This window comes from Triturus cristatus, chromosome 12 (assembly GCF_964204655.1).
Source record: "Triturus cristatus chromosome 12, aTriCri1.1, whole genome shotgun sequence".
NCBI lineage: Eukaryota > Metazoa > Chordata > Amphibia > Caudata > Salamandridae > Triturus > Triturus cristatus.
Window position 1 is genome coordinate 368,686,242 of NC_140595.1, and position 19,611 is coordinate 368,705,852.

Consider the following 19,611-nt stretch of genomic DNA (forward strand, 5'->3'; position numbering starts at 1 on the left):
CTCATAGTGAGCATCATGGTCGTAGCCCAAGGGGTCAGGGGGCTGCAGCATTTACTAACATCTCTGTACCACCTACTGTTTTACTCCCCCTGGTCCAACTCCGCGCAATGTTACTCCAACATCTCAGCTTAAAATCCTTTCCTGGAATGTGGCAGGCCTTCAAAGCAAAATGTTGTTACCTGATTGGAATGAGTTGATTGAGGAGCATCACATCTGTATCTTTCAAGAAACTTGGAGCCTAGTTCCACTATATAAGTCTGGTTATACTTGTTTTTTCTCTCCTGCCATGACCAAGGGGAGGGGGCGGCCTCTGGAGGTCTTATTGTTTGGGCCAAGATCGATATGGGTTGTAAAATTACTGATAACCAATGTGCGAGCCCAGATATTATGTGGCTCTCGATCAAGCGAAATAGACTAGGCGAAACCCTTGAGCTGTTTAATGTTTATATAAGGGGGACACCAGGGGGCAAAGTATCAAATATTGTCTCGCTACTGGAGCAGGAGTTATCAAACTGCCCATCAGATTCTTATGTTATGATTGCTGGGGATTTTAATTGTACTTTCGAGCCATTAAGCTCTGAAGATTTGCTGGGGGTAGAGGAAGATGATATCAAGTGGGATGTCCCGCCGTTAAATATACCTCCCATTAAGAAATGGTCCCAGGTAGCAGTTCAGATTAGTGCACTTACCTTAGAAACCGGACTAAGGACTGTAAACGGTAGAACCCACTCAGATGCTGCAGGGGCTAACACATAGAATAGGGTGACCTGTCCCTCCCGAATCAACTACATTTTAGTTGATGTTAGTCTCTGGAAAACCATACTAGATATGGTATTGGTTCCATCTATTGACAGTGATCACAATACATTAAACTTGATTATGGAAAGCCCCTGGGCTTCTTTTTCTTCTCTTCCAAATCAGGGTGCAGGTTCTCTTATGATGACTAAAGAATGGATCCCCTCTAACTGTAAAAGGTATCTTAAATGGCCTAGAGTTGCCGCCCAAGAATCCCAAATGGCCGACTTCAGGCATACCCTTAGGGAAAACACCCTTAAACTTCGGGAGGCCCTTAGTGAAATGGATGGTTTGCTAAAGATACCCGAACTATGCAAAAGAATGATAGCTGAGATGGGTTCTTTTTTTATCAAAGTGAACCATGTTGGCAAACCAGGTGTATGTCGTAAAATCTTCCAAACTTGGTACAATGAGGATTGCAGACAGAAAAAAAGGCCTTGATTTTAGCAATAAAAAGTAGAAACTGTCCCTTAATAAGAGAAACTAGGAAGGATTACAAAACTGCTGCTAAGCACACAAAGTATGAGTGGGACGAGACTCAGTGGCAGAACTTTAAGGAAGCAAGTGCAGCAAGGGATCCAAGCCTCTTTTAGGACATGGTTAGGCGGTCAGGCACTAAAGACCCTGATCTAATTCCTGCTCATGTTACAGGCCAGACTGGTTTAACCATTTTGGGAATCTTTATTCTGGGACTAATTTAATTTGCCAAGATGGACCAGATAACCATTTAGCAGCACGTCCCACTGTGAATCCCCATCCCCTTGATCTCTTTACCCCAGAAGAAGTAGAGGTGGCTATAAAGAAAATAATACCAGCAAAAGCCTCGGGAACAGATGGCCTCCTGGGAGACCTTTTCCTTGCAGATCCCCCTAAATGAGCAGTCTATATTATGGTTTTAATTAACTTCATATTAAAGGGCAGTGTGGTACCTGACTCATGGAAAGGCGCAGAAGTGGTACCCATTTTAAAAAAAGGCAAAAGGGATGACCCTGCCAACTACCGCCAAATCAGTTTGATTGATGCTATGCAGAAAGTAGTTGGCAGGGTGTTGCTGCAAAGAATTCACCATTGGATAGAAGACGAGAGCATTCTCTCCCAGTACCAAGTGGGTTTTAGGGCTTGCACAGGGACAGTGGATCAAGCATTTAGGTTACTCTTAATTTACTGGAAGGTTGTTGTAATTGGCAAGGTCAGGCTTTATTTATCTTTTATTGACCTGAAGACTGCCTTTGACCTGGTCCCACGTGACCAGTTGTGGCAGCTATTAGATGATATGGGGGTCCCATCAATGTTCCTGAATCTGTTGATTCGTCTCCATGAGGGCAATAACGCCCAAGTGAGGTAGGGGTCCCAAGGCCAGAAAACAGATAGGATCCCTGTAAACAGAGGAGTACGCCAGGGTTGTGTCATGGCGCCCACTCTGTTCTCCTTATATATGAACTAGGTGGATAGCTCTCTCCAAGAAATTCCATTGAAGCCCCTGCCCTGGCAGGAGAAAGGGTCCCCACTCTGCTTTTTGCAGATGATACACTCCTTATATCTAAGACACCGACAGGACTCCAAAAGCTTTTAGACAGATTCCACCTTTTTTGTGAATCTAGGGGGTTGATTGTTAACACCTCCAAAGCCAAACATATGGTGTTCAACCCCTATAGGCCATATAGAGGTAATTTCACACTAGATGGAACCTGTTTAGAGCATGTTACAATGTTTGATTATCTTGGGATTCGGCTCGCTGAGAAAATGCACTGGAGACAAGACATCGATAAAATGCTTTTGAGCCACAAACGTGTGGCAGGAGCATTAGCTAGGGAACATATCTCCTCGCAAAGTCGACCTGTGGTTCCTGCTCTTGTGATCTATGCAGCTAAAGCAATTAGCTCAGCCCTTTATGGTGCTGAACTATGGGGTTTTGACAATGTAGATAGAATTAGTAGATCGGAACATAAGTTTTTAAGAGATCTAGTGACTCTCCCCTGTTATGTACCACTAAAACCCCTGATGAGCGATATGGGTAGGCGTTCCTTCAGAGACATAGCAAAGCTGCAACCCTTATTATTTTGGGCCCGCCTGCGGCAGACTCCTGAGCTTACCAGCTGTGCCTCCGCACTCACAGAATTGATGGTCCTAGATGGCAACCAAAGAATTAGCTGGTTGCTTAATCTCAAGAAAACGCTTTTGGTGCTTGGCTTTAAGGAGTCGTGGGATACTCAAATTCCACCTCGTAGGGCTGAGCTCAAAAAGCGATACAGAGCATGGGTTGACGCCCAAGAGCTTAGCAACTCAAGATCAGGAAGACTTACAGAAGAATTTTACCTCCATAAGTAGCGTATATTTTTAGAACCATACTTAAATTTCATCCAGGCGCCACGTGATTGGGCACTTTACATACAGTTTAGAGTAGGTTCACTCCCAGTACGAGAACTAACTGCAAAGTGGAGTGCCCCAAATCAGACATCAGCGGATTGCCCCTGCTGTAAGGCACCGACTGAGAGTGTGGCCCATCTTATGTTCGGTCGCCCGGCCTATAAGAGGGCCAGAACAAGATGGCTCAAACCCATTTGTAGCCAATTGGGCACTCACTAACACAGTGCTGCTTTACGCATTTTGAAGTCGGATGCAAGCACCCTCTTTGCCTGTGGTGTGGCCAACTATCTTGGCCATGTTTGGATAGTAAGGTTCAAATGTTTAAATGGATCATCCCAATGAATTATCATGGATTTTATCATTTTTATCTTGAGCTTAATTGGTCGGCTTATTTATACTGCACTGCCACTTTACATAATACTTTGCACACAAGTTGCAATCGAATTAATTTTACATGTGTATCAAGTTTTATTCTGTGCTTATGAATTTGCACATTTTTTACTGCTGTTTTTTGATAATTTGCTGTTTATCTATGCTTGTATGAATGTTAATGCTTTTAAGATACTTGTTATCGAATAAAGCTAATTTTGACTTTGACTTGACTTCATTGGAATTTTATCAAATGATGTTAATTTATGAGAAGTTGATAGCAGCAAACTGAGTTTGCATCTAAGCTGGTCCTATATATATTTCCCATCCTTGCCAATAATTTCAAAGGATAAGAAAATAGTAGTGGACAAGGGAAGATGGTAATCATTTTTAATGTAAGCTATACTAACGTAACAAATACGAGGGATACAAATGCTGCTACTCTTGCCCCAGCCTATTCAAGCTTCCCTCATTTGCATAAATATGAACGCAACGGGCACCTTTCTCAACACTAGACTCCAGGAAAAATGTAATGCATACAAAATTCCTCATTGTCTAACAAATTATACATTATTATATGTATATGTGTAAATGTTTTTTCTGTAGAATCAAACATGAGTATGAAAATACTAAAGAGACAGAAGTGACAGATCATAAGCGATGAATGATAAGAGTGGGGTAAGGAGTGAGAAATACAAGTTATAAAAATGCAAAGTTTGAGATGAGGATAATTATCGAAGTCATGAAAAAAAGATGTTGAATTATAAATAATGCAGAATGAACAATTGATGGACAGAATGCGGAACAATGTCATACATTCACCCCAGTACATAGATCTGGGCCTAAATCCATAGTTTTTTTGCTCACAATGCCATTTTAGTTCGAACCCAGCCATATGCAAATCAGACTTGACCCTGCTTATAAATAATTGCTGAGGATTGAGGAACAAAACATAAGGAACAAAATATAAGGAGTAAGGAATATTTGTTAGGGATGTATGTATGACACAGTCAATGGGTATATGTAGCAATTGAGTAGCAAATTATCTGGTAGGATTGACCAAATTATGCAGTCAGCTAAGTCATGCAGCCAGCTAAGTCATGAAGTTTTCATGGCCATAGCTACTTTAAATTTTAACACAAATTGATGCTTAATGGATTCCCATATTATAGAAAATGAAAAGATTTTTCTTAAGAAGTAAAATGACAATCATTCTTGTAGGCCACGCTCATCATGTCAAATAGAGAAATGTGTTTATTAATAACTTGTCAGATTACAATGCAGTTCACTAAGACATCTCATTCTAGATAACTATAATGCATGTAGTGGCATTATCCCTAGAAAAACAATGCCATAGGTTCAAGCAATACCAAACAATATTACAGTGAAGAAGCAATTTGGAAAAAAGAAAAACATAATAAGCAAAATGGCATAACATTGTTAGAATAGAATTTAAAAAAATGGAGTTATGATTTTTGCAGTTTTTAAGTAGAAGAAAATGCCCAAAAAACAAAGGTGATATAAAGTGAATGTTAGTCTATGTGTATTACCAAAAGTGGCCACAGGATGCGACTCATGCATCAAAGACAAAGACACAAAAAAGTGACCAGCAAACATCTGCCTCATAGAGGTCCAATGAATGAATCAATCAATCACTGCATTTGTAACGCGCGCTACATACCCGAGAGGGTCTCAAGGCGCTGGGGAGGGGGGGCCGCTACTGATCGAAGAGCAAGGTCTTGAGGAGTCTTCTGAAGGCCAGCAGGCCCTTGGTCTGTCGTTGGATGGTGGGGAGAGTGTTCCAGGTCTTGGCGGCGAGGTAGGAGAAGGATCTGCCGCCGGCTGTGTTTTTCCGGATGCTGGAGACTGTGGCGAGGGCGAGGTTGGCTGAGCGGAGGCTTCAGGTGGGGGTGTGGAAGCTGAGTCGGTTGTTGAGGTAAGTGGGTCCAGTGTTGTGTAGTGCTTTGTGTGCGTGGATGAGGAGTTTGAAGGTGATCCTTTTGTTGACGGGGAGCCAGTGCAGGCCTCTCAGGTGGGGTGTGATGAGGCTGCGGCGGGGGATGTCGAGGTTGAGTCGGGCCGAGGCTTTCTGGATACGTTGGAGTCGTCTCAGGAGCTTGTTTGTTGTTCCTGAGTAGAGGGCGTTCCCGTAGTCGAGTCTGTTGGTGATGAGGGCCTGGGTGACGGTTTTTCTTGTGCCGAGGGAGATCCATTTGAAGATCCTGTGGACCATACAGAGGGTGTTGAAGCAGGACGTGGAGACGGCGTTGACTTGCCTGGTCATGGAGAGAGTGGAGTCGAGGATGACCCCTAGGTTGCATGCGTGGTCCGTGGGTTCCGGGGCTGTGCCTAGCGATGTGGGCCACCAAGAGTCGTCCCCGGCTGATGGGGTGGGTCCGAGAATGAGGACCTCCGTCTTGTCTGAGTTCAGCTTCAGTCTGCTGTCCTTCATCCAGTCGGCTACGGCCTTCATTCCTCTGTGGAGGTTGGCTTTAGCGGTGTGGGGGTCTTCGGTGAGGGATATGATCAGCTGGGTGTCGTCGGCGTAGGAGATGATGTTGAGGTTATGTTGTCGTGCGACGTGGGCGAGAGGTGCCATGTAGATATTGAACAGCGTCGGGCTGAGGGAGGATCCCTGTGGGACGCCGCAGATGATCTCGGTGGTTTTGGAGCAGAAGGGTGGGAGGCGGACGCTCTGGGTTCTGCCGGAGAGGAAGGATGTGGTCCAGGCAAGGGCCTTCTCTTGGATACTGGCGTCATGGAGGCGTGCTGATAGGGTGCGGTGGAAGACCGTGTCAAAGGCTGCTGATAGGTCCAGGAGGATGAGGGCGGCTGTTTCTCCTTTGTCCATCAGGGTCCTGATGTCGTCAGTGGCGGCGATGAGGGCGGTCTCGGTGCTGTGGTTGCTGCGAAAACCGGATTGGGAAGGGTCCAGGATGTTGTTGTCTTCGAGGTAGCGGGTCAGCTGTTTGTTGACAATCTTCTCAGCCACTTTTGCCGGGAATGGGAGCAGGGAGATGGGCCGGAAGTTCTTGAGGTCCTTGGGGTCCGCCTTGGGCTTCTTCAGAAGGGCGTTGATCTCGGCGTGCTTCCAGCTTTCTGGGAAGGTTGCCGTCTCGAAGGAACAGTTGATTGTTTGCCGGAGGTGGGGCGCGATGGTTGTGCTGGCTTTGTTGAAGACGTGGTGAGGGCAGGGGTCAGATGGGGATCCGGAGTGGTTGGAGTTCATGGTTTTGATGGTGTCTTCATTGATGACGCTGGACCAGACGGTCAGGCGACTGGTGCGGGTGGTAGTCGCAGGGATGGTGGACTCGGTGGTGGGTGCGGGGGGGTCAGAGTTGAAGCTGTCGTGGATGTCAGTGATCTTGCGGTGGAAGAAGGTGGCCAGGGAGTCGCACAGGTCTTGAGATGGCGGGATGTCGTTGGTTTTGGAGCTGGGGTTGGAGAGTTCTTTCACGATGCTGAAGAGCTCTTTGGTGTTGTGTGCGTTGTCGTCTAGGCGGTCCTTGAAGGCGGTCTTCTTGGCGGTCCTGATGAGTTGGTGGTGTCTGCGGGTGGCGCTCTTGAGGGCTGTGTGGTTGTCTGGTGTTCGGTCGCGGAGCCATTTCTTCTCCAGCTTCCAACAGGTGTGCTTGGAGATCCGGAGGTCCTCGGTGAACCAGGTGGCTTTCTTGTTGGTGTGGTTGGTTGTGAAGGTCTTGAGAGGGGCGAGGGTGTTGGAGCAGTCATTGATCCACTGTGTGAGGTTGGTCGCGGCAGTGTCTAGGTCGGTGAGGTCGGTGGGTGGTTTCAGGGCGAGGGCGGTAGTCAGTTGGTCCTCAGTGACCTTGCCCCAGCAGCGGCGTGGTAGCTGTTGGGTGCGGTGGTGTGTGGTGGGTTTCCTGAAGGTGAAGTGGACGCATCTGTGGTAAGTCCAGTGGGGTTCGGTGGTGTGGTTGAAGGAGACGTGGGGGCTTGCGGAGAAGATGGGGTCGAGGGTGAGTAGGTGTCGTTATGAGATGTTTGAGTCCGAGGTTGGCGAGGTTGGCGATCAGGGCGGTGGAGTTGGCGTCGTTGTTCTTCTCGAGGTGGAAGTTCAGGTCCCCGAGGAGGATGTAGTCTGTGGAAGCGAGGGCGTGTGTGCTGATGAGGTCGGCGATGGTGTCGCTGAACTGTGAGCGGGGTCCGGGGGGTCTGTAGATGAGTGTTCCTCTGAGGGTGGTGTTGGGGTCGGTGTGGATCTGGAAGTGCATGTGCTCGGCGGTGGTGAGGGAGTCATCAGTGTTCGTTGAGATTTTGATGGAGTCTTTGTGGATGATGGCGATTCCTCCTCCCACTCCGTTGGTGCGGTCTCTGCGGGAGATCTTGTAGCCCTGTGGGATGGCTCTTGGCGATGTCTGGTGCTGAGGTGGCGTTCAGCCAGGTCTCCGTCAGGAAGGCGACGTCGTGGGCAGTGGAGTCTAGGAGGTCCCAGAGTTCGATGGCGTGCTTGCGAGCGGAGCGGGTGTTGAGGAGAATGCAGCGGAGGTGGTTGGGTACTCTGGCTGGTGGTGTGGAGGGTTGGGTGCTGGTGAATCTGCAGTTCCGGCAGGTGAAGGACCCCTGGGTGCGCTTCGGGGTGGCCCGGTAGCAGGGGTGGTCTCGTTCGGTGTTGAGTGCGTGGAGGGTGCATGAAGGGTATAGTGTCAGTTACTTTGCAGGCTAGTTCACTCAAATGCCTTCCATCTTCTTGGCCGTATTCTGGGAGGTTCAAGCTGTACCTTTAAGTGTAAGATTGACCTTTTTGCTACCACCCCTGCTACAACTAAGAGTTCCCTTATTTTGAAAATTTTGGCAAAAGTTACTCATGTTCTTTCTCACAACTATTAATGTTCCACGGATGGAACCTAAGGTCCATGTCTCTTCCCAGCCAAAGCTCCCATGGATTCAAGCACAGTCCAATTCCAACACGACAGCTGGGTCTCCTACAAAGGATGGAGCCCCATTTCAGCCTTTTTGTCCCAGAGGCAACACATGATGCCAGCCAATTAACACTTTTAGAGTTATTCTATTCTATGGGTACAAGTAGAGAGCGGTACACTCTTCAACCCTATTTATCATTAGGTCCAGGGAGAATCTTCGTCCTTCTGAGTTTTCACCAGTTCCAGATGTGTTCTTATGTGCTGTTGGTTGGTTGCCCTTTTTATCCTTTGTGACTAGTGACCTTTTTTGACCCAAACCCTTCAGAATTCCAAACATTAACCATCTCACTTTTACAGCAGTTTCTATCTTGCCGGCCTGTAAACTATTCTAGATGCTCACTGTGAGAAGTTGGCCTGGCATATGCTGGTCACTAGTTATAGTGGCCACCTTGCACCAGTCCAATTCGACTCTTATGGTAGATAAGTTTAAGATAACATTTTAAAGAAAGCTATCCTAGTGGTAGCTGTGGAGAGCAGCCTTCAGGCTAAGTCTCAGAGGAATGTAAAGCAGCTTGTTTTACCTTATAATCTCTTGAATTACCAAATGAAAGGACACCGCACAGGTATATATATCAAATATATATGTATTTATTACTAGACACACTCTACTAATCTCTTTATGAGATTAGAAGACAGGAACACATTCAAATATCAACGTTTCACAATAAGTTAAGCACAAATATGGCTGGGGCCCAAGGGGCGTACCAGACCATATACTAAAAAAATGGGTTAAGAATGTCGACTTGCAAAATGACAAGGCCTAGGGCCTGTAGAATCGCTGGGGCTTCACTGCTGCAGTGAAAGCAGGTAAGTAACAGACCCACGGGAGACGCATGCAGTGTGTGAACACAGCCGCGGGATCCCTATTGATTATAATAGAGCAAGTCGCGGTTTGATTTTTAAAGTTTTAGGGCACTTCGAGGAAGTCTACAAGCAAGCCACTTACAAGGTAAGTAATTCAAGGGCCAACACACACTAGGGCACCGGAGTGCACAAGTTACCTCACCCAGGGAAGTTGGGTTCATAGGTGTCTTTTGGTGTCGGGTCGCGTCGCTGTTTTCTATGGAGACCAAAGAAGACTTGCTGCTTGTGTCGACTGAAGAAGTGTCCGGTGGAATCCAAGGGTGGATTCAAGATGGAGATGACCTGAAAATTGAAGGGACAGTGTTCAAAGTCACTTGCCAGTGACCGGTAGCCAGGAAGATGGCTGACCATAGATGTCGTGTGATTTCAGGTCGTCGATGGTGTTTTGACTCTTCGCTCATGAGGTCCAGGAGAGATTGACATTGACCAGCAGCTGGATTCGGAGTGCTCCACAACGTCTGCAGCTGACTGCGGTGTTGGCAACCGGATTGGAGCCAACAAGCCTTGGCAACTGCAAGTCTCATGGAAATCGCAAGGTCTAAAGGATTCAAACAGCAAGGGTGAGTAAGGACACACCTAGAGAAACCAGGGGAGCCCTTTGAGTTGATAAGAAAGTCTTTGGGGGACCCACAAGCCAATGGGCAAGGGATCGCAAAGAGACCTCTTGAGGAAATGCTTCACAGGAGCCCACGGTCACTCGGGAAGGGGTAGGCCTCTGATGTTCGCTGCAAAACTTGCTGGAGGCTTGGGCCACAAATGATCCAATGCACAAGTTCGTAGAATGTCGTGAAGGGGTTGCACTTGACAATAGTGCACGGTACATGGGTATTGCTGTTCCTCATCACTCGTGGGGTCCACTCGCCTCAGCTCTGTTGAGGACTCACAATGGCTGTTAAGAAGTCAGGAAATCTACTTCTGGGGCTGCAGGGACTTCGAACTCCAGCGGGAGCGGGAAAGTTTGTGACTATTGATTAAGGTTTATTGTGCCTGCCAAGCAGGGGAGTCACTCCTTGACTCCAAGGGAGATTCTTCTGTCTTCCAAAGGTAGTGGAATGTCGAAGGGCCAGGATTCTTCTTTGTAGAGCGTCGTCCAGGGTTATCTGCTTTGCAATGGCAAAGTTTGCTATCTTATACTGAAGATAGGGGAGGGACTAGCTCTATGACCACTCCTCTGGGAGGGTCAGGGTAGGGGGTGCTTACACCGACTTCCCTTTGTCCAGTTTCGTGCCAGAGCAGGGACAGGTAGCCCCTGAACCGGTTTGAGCTGGCATATGCACAGAGGAGCCTACTGCTCCCCCAGTGCAGGACTTCAAAGCACTCTAGAAGTGCACCCACCCAGCTCCAATACACTAAATCCTGTCTGGAAGGTGGTGACACCTCCCTGTGACAGGATGCCTATTGTTGGGCTTCCTCCACTGCGAGTTTCAGTCAGCAGCAGGAGGGCAGCCCAGTGTCTGTGCTGGTGGCATCCATTTTGTGATGCCAGGGCTCTTTCAGATTTGTCGTTTTACTACAGTGGGTACATGTCGTCCCCTCTAGCAGGGTGGGATCATGCTCCCACATCATGGACTGATGTGGAGGTATGATTCCAAGATGTTTGACACCAAACACGATATGTTTTGATGCAGTCATTCCATTTAGCATTATAATGCACTTAAGAGTATATGGTTTAACCGCATCCACAAACAGCCATAGAGAATAGACTCTGGTAGCTGCAGAGGGGCCCTGTTCATGCAGAGGCACCCCCTCACATTGTAAACCAAGCACCCTGCCCTCAGGATTGATAGGGCCTGCATAGGGGTGGTTGATAGGTTTATAGGTGTGTGTATAGTGAGATATAGAAACCTATATCTTAGTCAGGAGTGCTAACACCACCTCACCCAGGCTGCAGTAGCAGGCCTGTGGTGTCAGATTGAGAATGCTTCCCAGGGGTGGCATAATACATGCTGCAGCCCCTGGTAGGCCTGTGAAGTGCCTATGCCCTAGGTACCTAAGGTACCATATACTAGGGGCTCATAAGGTACCACAGTATCCAATCACTAGTGCATCTAATATGCACACCAAGTCATTTATAGAGAACAGAGAGACTGGGGCCGTGATTAGCAGGGACCCAGCCAGACTACGGCCAGAAACCAGTGTATACATCAGAAAAAAAGGTGGAAGCAACATAAGTGCAGATCCTACTCTCCTACACTCACTATTCTCCCATGCCCTGGCCTATGGATATTGTACTCCACTTCCTAAGACTGTATGAACATCCCCACTTACTGGATTACATAGATTAATACCAAAGATTGGAAAGTTGTTTCACATAAGCCCCTTTCTGACATTTTTTAAATCTGTTTATTAAACTTTTAAGCAAATTTGTCCTTCATACAGAATAATATATGCATCTCATTCTTCATGGTTACAGTGTCATCCAAGCAGGGAATGAGAGGTCAGTGGTTGCCAAGGTCACTTTGCATCATTCCACCCATTGGCACTTGATGATACACTGGTACAACATATTAGAGCAACTTATGTGTAAAATTACAACTGAATAACAAACAAAGAAAACTGGAACCGCCCATGTTCTTGCCTAATATTATAGCATTTGCTCTGGTGGTGTCTGGTCTGTGTGTATGATATTGTGTCAGTTGTTCTAACTATGGGAGTGGCAGTCTCTGATTTGTTGGTGTGTGTGTTGCAATAGGCTAGTTGACGGGCCTGCTCTGGGTTGGTTAATACTGTGAGGATTTTACTCCAGCGGTCCGCAATGAAATGGCACCTAAGTCCCAGCCTGTCTTCTGTAACAGTGTGCGGTGTTCACTAGTGACCACTTTCATATGTCATGCCTCCGCTTCTCTATGGCCGGGGCTGCTGTTGCTTTCCAGTGGATCACAATGCCTCTTTTAGCAAATATGAGGACCAAATCTAAAACCCCCTTCTGACATAACCACATAAAAAAAACATGAGCTTTGGCCCTTTGATTTAACAATTCATTCATATCCACTCTCTCCATCCATATTCTACGGTGTCAATATCTACCTAAACCATCATTTCAGCTCCCAAAGGAAGTCATATTGTTCTACTTGCAGGGATGCTTTTTATTCTTCAACAAGGTTTAATCACTGACAAGATGGAAGACCAAGAGAACTGAATTAATTACTGATGGGGCTTTGAGGCTGCACAAACTGTGATTGTATAATGTTATCTATCATATATAGTTATGAGAAATCTACCTTCACCATTGAGCTAGATTTTGAATTTATGTGGTATTTAGCATTTTCCTGACCACAATTTTAAAAATGTATATCAAATGACAACTAGGCCTCTCAGTATGAAAATGCCTATTCTTAATATTTTGCAGTTCCCGCTAATATACATTAAGTACCCATCTCTGTTGCCTACAGAGCAGACGTAGGGATGACTTATCTAATGTATAATGGTTGTACATGTTTTTCAGCTGTAGCTAGTCAGGCCATAATGGTAAAAATATAGCTATATATTGCCAGTTGCACATTTGGGTGTGTAAACGAACACTGCAACCTGAATGTTATATATAATGTTCATGCTACTGGTGCATTTCATGCCTCAGCCTCGTGTAGATTTACTGAAAAGCTAAATAAGCCAATTTGTTGTAGCCAATTTTGCTATATGGTTTATGGACAGCGAACGAACACTGTGATTCTCAATGGCAGAGTCAAAGTGGCCTGTGTTAGAATACTGGTATGAGTGGGGACAACACTCAATAAGTTGCATATTACCCTAGCAATTCATAAAAAAAGTAATACCCCAGTCCTGCATGGAAGTATAAGAATGCCGCTTTATCAACACTGTCCACCCTAACTCCTTGGGTAAATTAGCTTGTGTAAAATATAAGAGCTTTAACCCAGTGAACAATGAACATAGTTTTTGTAATAGAAGGTATACACCTATTTTATTGTGTGTGTCTCAATTATGTTTTGAACCTAAACTGGTATTCAGTTTCAGGATTGTTCTGTGTCCACATTTTTGGTTCTCTAGTGAAACCGTTTTATATTAAGAAACAGCCATGCACACATATTGAAATGTTGTAGATGAATTTGTTAAAAAACAGAAACAGCCACACAGAAGAGGGTAGCCACCTCCCTTCATGTCTTATGGACACTGTCTCTAGTTCTGAACTTTTTAGCACAAGCTACTGATTTTAGGTTTTTTAGTCTGATTATTTCAATTGGAGACAAAACTAAGACTACCACATCAAGAAGCATAAAGCTATCGCCCAAAAGTCCAAGAAATAATTTCTGTAATGACCTGGAAAGAGGTGGTCACACTACTGAAGAAACAACATTGTACACTACTGATGATCAATGTAAGTGTCTCACTAGGAAGCTACTGTGATATTCAAGTAATCAGAAGTTAAAAAGAGAACTAAAATGTTTGGGGTTTTCAGCACTTCGAGTGCTCTCTTGAAATAACTGTTGCCTAGAGAACTCTGTGGAAGAAAGTGGATTATTATTTGGAGGGGTGGTTGCCCATCCCAAGACAAAATCACACTCACTTGTCAGAGAAACCTCAAAGTCACTAAATCACTAAATTAATCTGAGCTCAACCCCCTTTTAGCTATGGCACAAAGTGGACAGGATGTAATTAGGCAATGAGTAAAGTATTTATGCCATAACAAAATATCCATAAAGTCAATACGTGCAAACGAGAGAAATTGGAAACTAAATTACATAAAAAGAGTAAATCTTAATCTATAAAATAAAACTAAAACAACAAATTTCCCAAAATAGGAACTAGTGATATGAATTTTTAGTTTTAAGTAAGAATAGCACTGAAATTGCAATAAGCGACAATGATAGTCTATCGAAGTGGTTAAGCAGTCAAGGAAGAGGTGTGAATGTTTTGAAGTTACGCTGACTAGTTTTGGTTCGTTGGCAGTATTGAGGGTCATACCACAATGCTCACAATTATTAAATATATTTAAGTAAGTTAGAGTAAGCAATTCCTATAATGACAAAAAACATGTGATTTGATATTCCTTTAGTAAAATAGTGGTCAGAAATTACGTACTAATCTTCACATACGTTTATTTTAATGCAGTTGAAAACAATGAAAGCCTCTATTTATTTGTGTGGCAGCAGAGAATTTAGACCAGCCAATGAGGTATTGGTGGAAATAGTAAATCTGACCACTTCAAAATCTAATGCTTTCACCAGAGTTGCTTAGGTTGGAGTGGAAATAATAAATCTGATGCCTTCAAAGTCCAACATGTTCCCTATAGTTTCCTAGGTTAAAAGGAATGACCCTTCAAAAGTTCATCGCGTTCCCTACTGTTGCTTTGATCTGAGTGGGAATAGTATGTATGTATCTATTGGCATTAGTATAGTGTTAATCTAGCCAAAAGGCAGTCGAGTTCTGTACATATTCAAAGACGTGCAAAAGGTCAATGAGCAATGGGAAAGGAAGCTGAGTTGTGGGCATAGTTATATAGTGTTTTTAAAGAGTTTAGACTTTAACTCATTCCTAAATTGGAGCAGTGTTGGGGCAGTCCTGATGGGTTTGGGTATGTTGTTCCAGGTATTTGCAAAATGCTTGCTGTCTTTTATTTTTTTACACTTCTTAGTCTGCAATTTGATGACGTACCAGACACGGGTGTGCTGAGGACCACCAGAGGTGGTGGGCTCTCATGCTGATTTTGAAGATGTGGAGGTTTGCAAAGGAAGCCAATGGAGTTTTATCAGGATGGGGATAATGTGAACCTATTTCTTCAGGTCCTGGATGAGACATGCTGTAGTGTGTAGGATACCCCTAATGGTGCCTGTGTGGAGAATGGGATGCCATGGAGTAGAGCATTATTGCCAGCCTGATAGGAGAGAATAATCACTTTAACAGCAGTTCTGAAGTCACTTTCTGTAACAAACAGTTTGAGTTTCTTTAGAAGAGAGAGCTGGCACTAGGCGTTTTTGGGGGGCAATGTGTTTCTTGAGGGTGATGTTGGTGTCCAGACTAAATTCAAGTGATTAGGCATTCAGTGAACATTGGGGTTTGAAGCCGTCAAGGTTCATGTCATTGACCTATGTTAATACTGTATCTTGTTATTGCTCTTTGCAAATAAGAGAAACTGAATTAAATGAAACCGCGTTTATAGAGCACTTGGCTCCGAGGAGCGTCACAACGCTAATACAGTTTGGATGGAGGTTGATTACTGAGGATAATTCTGAGAAAAAAGCCACATTTTTATCTTCTTTCTAAACTGTTGTTCAGTATCAATTTGATGAAGATCCAGGGGGAGTTTGTTCCATGCCAAAGGGCCCAGATAGGAAAAAGAGTGACAGCCTGTTTTCGAGCAGCAGATCTTAAGTACTTGAGACAATGCCTTGATACCTTCATGCATAATTAGCCATGCTTAATATATATATGGCTTTGGGGGCGTGGCTTCGGCGCCGACAGCGATGGCCGCCTGAAGCGGGACCTCCGCTGCACCGGGACGAGTTTCGGTCCGCGGGCGCTGGCTTTCGCGTCTTCCCGACGGCCCTTCGCTGCCTCCTTCTGGGGGAACATGACGCGCACCCGGTGAGCGTTCTTTTTCACCGAAATTAGCCCAATTCGGCTGTGTTTACCTCACGGACTGTTTCCCCTCATAACAGCCGCCATTTTGAGCGCTTCCTTGCGCTAATGCCTTTCAAGAGATAAGCATGCTAAAGTGCTTTCCTGCGATCTATCCAAGCGCCGGAGGCTTTCTACCTGCATAAATGTAAATCTGATGCCTCTGACAACCTCCTGCTGCCTTCATTATGGCTTTTTTACTGCGGCTACCTATTGTTGTGGATTTTTATTTTCATTTCTTCTTACTTTTTCCTTCTACTTAATCCAGCTCTATTTTTGAAGATACACGTGGGGTCATTGTCTTTTTGCATCTGCTCTGCTCCATGCTTGAGGTACCCTTTCCTGAATTCCTCCGCAAACAGGTGCCGCCAGGATTGTAATGCTTCCTCTATTTGTTGACAACAGCTCTGCTTCTTGAGGGATTATCTCTTCAGCCGCTTCAATATATCTCAGCCATTTTCATTTGACTTTACTCCGTTTGACTGTATTGGAAGCTTTTTTACCTTTCAAGTGCCTGTTTTTCTTTGCCTTTTGTGAGGTTTACTGAACGTACCTGCCTCTTATCCTACGTGCTGCTTTGACTGTGTTTATTCAGTATCATTCATATAGGGGAAAGTTGCGTAAACCACAATTTGTGTTTGTACCTAAACTTCACACTACTTCGCCAGCACCAATTTCCCCTTCAGCAAGTGTCTCACCGAATAGCGTAGGCGAGATGGCAGGTGTTTCTTCCAACCGCTCCACTTCAACTCAATCGACTGTTACTAAACCTTCTCCGCCACTATCATCTTCCAAGCGCCTAAAGCAGGATCCTCCATCTCCTAACAAATCGTCGCCTCCTCCTATATCTTTGGAGATTTTACTGGAAGAAATTAGAGCTCTTCGTCCATTTGTAGAGGAAACTAACAGTAAAATGCAACTTTTGGAGGAGAAGTGGTCTACGATGGAATCCAGAGTGTCCTCGGTAGAGCAGCAGCTCCATTTGGTGCACGATATGCCTCAGAGACTCTCTTCCTTGGAACAAGAGGTCCGTGATCTTCGGTCCCAAGCAGAGGATTTGGAAAATAGGAACAGAAGGAACAACCTACGTATTTATGGTCTTCCTGAATCCCTTGAGGGTGAGGACCCTGTTACCTTCTTCTCCTCCTTCTTGCCGAAGCTCCTGGATATGCCTCCTTCCACCTCTCTCAATATTCAGAGAGCACATCGTCTGGGCCCTCGTCTTTCCAGCTCTGCAGCTCCCACGAAACCAAGAGGAATCATCATTCTCTTTTTGAAGTTCACTGACCTGCTTTCTGTTCTCTCGGCAGCCAGAGCCGAACGTCAGCTTTCTTGGCTTGGACAGAGGTTGTTTATCTCACAAGATGTATCCAATGTAACGGCATCTAGAAGAAAAGAATTCCTTAATCTCCGAGCTCCTCTGCGATCCCTTGGTGCTCATTATGGCCTCTTCCATCCCTGCATCTTTAAGGTGACACATCAGAATCAGACTCGAACTTTCCATGATCCAGCGGATCTTAAGAAATTCATCCATTCTCATACTACCTCTGCTATGGATACAGCTGGTCCTTCCAATGGTTGACTTTTTGTCATTCTTTTTTTTTTTTTTTAGCTTATTAGCTATTCTACACTCATGGCCTTGTTTTGTTTTTCTTTTTCTTCTTTTTCTTATTAATGCTCTTTGGTTTGTTTATTAAGCGGCCTGTTGCCTTTCTTTGAATTGTAGTTACGCTGCATGATATTTGATGTCCAAATATTTAGTTGCATGTTTAATTACATATGTGTTTATTTCTCTTCTTCTCCATGCCTTTTATCGCTAATTATTTCTTCTCTATTTCATATAGGTTTATCTGTCTCCAGTGCCTGTAAAGTCCTTATTTTGTCCCTCCGTCCTGTGCGGTTCGGATGTCCTTGGTTAAGGTGATTCTTCCTGTCATGTGTCGTCCCTGCCCTGACATCTCTTCCCTTGACCCCTTTAGGTATGTCGTATCGGTCATCCTTTTTGGATATGTACTGTCTTTTCTTTCTTTTCTTTTGTCTTTTCCTTCCCCTCCTTCCTCCTTTCCCTTTCCTTCTTTCTCTATCACATTCATTCTTCTTCTTTCCTATCTGCTGTCTCATCTAACAGCCTCCACTTTACCCTTTCTTTCCTTTCCTTTTCTTACTGGTAATTGCCCCTTTCTCTTTTCCCTTCTACTGATCCTATTTCTCATTTTCTTCCTTTCATTGAGCTTTCTTCCTTTTCTATTTATTATTATATACTTGTTTTTTTATAAGTATTTTCAAATTTCAATGTTTCTCCGTTCAGAGTTATTTCCTGGAATGTAAAAGGTTTTATTAATCCTATTAAACGACAGAGACTCCTTTCCCACCTAGCTTTGTATAACCCTGACATAGTTCTTTTGCAGGAAACACACCTTACAGACACTGAATCTCTTAAGTTAAAAAGAAGCTGGGTGGGTATGGTCCTATTCTCTCCGTCTACCAATAAAAAAAATTGTGTTATCATTCTAGTTCATAAAAAATTGAAGTGTAAAGTTTTATCACACGAGAATGATAAGGATGGACGATGGGTTCTAGCAAAGTTATTAATCAATTCTGTTTCTTTAACTGTTTTTAATATTTACGGTCCTACTCAACCTGATTGTATTTTTTGGCCTTCGATTACGCAAAAATGTATTCAATTTCGAGATGATTTCTTCATTCTAGGTGGTGACTGCAACCAAATTGTTGATCCATTTCTTGACCGCAAATCCACAGTTCGCTTCATTCCACATAAGACTCACAAACGGTTTCTTGACACCATCTCCCAGACACATGTCATGGACTCTTGGAGACTTTCTCACCCTGACTATTCTTTCTTTTCTCCTCCTCACGCTTCTCTTTCTCGCCTAGACTATATTTTTCTCTCTCAATCTTTGTGTCAAAACTTACTGTCTTCTTCTATTGAACCCATAGTTATCTCTGATCACGCCCCAATTGTTACGGACCTTGATTTACTCCCTCCCCGTCCAAAATCCTCTTGTTGGCGTTTTAATAACTCCCTACTTACTGACCCTCTTTTCTCCTCCACATTTCGCTCTTTTGCTAAGGAATTCTTCGAGTTTAACTGTGACTCTGATTCTTCTCCCCATATTATATGGGATTCCTTTAAAGCTATGGCTAGAGGTTTCATCATAGATTTTGTCTCTAAGGAAAAGAAACATTTTCTTTAGAAACAGAAGTCTGCCTTAGCACATATTAAGCACTTGGAACACAAGTTTTATACCTCTTACACCAGTTCTATTTCACCTGAGCTGATACGTGCCAAGATTGAGTTTAATAAATATTCTACTGACAATGCGTCATCAATACTCCTTCGTAGTAGTGCCCGGTACTATGGTGGTCGTAACAAGGCAGGAAAACTCTTAGCAAACTATCTCAAATCCCGTAAGGAACGTAAAATTATTGAATCTATTTATTCCTCTACTAACTTCCTTCTTTACAAAGATCAGGATATTCTTGATGAATTTAAATTGTTTTATCAAAATTTATATACCCCGGAATCTCCCCCTTCCTCTGCTATCATCCAAGCTTATCTTGATAAGCTTCCCATTCCTTCTACTTCTCATCTTAATTTTCTTGATCTTGAAAAAGATCTTTCACTTCAGGAACTCTCTAATGCTTTAAGTACTCTTACTAAAGGCAAATCGCCTAGCTCAGA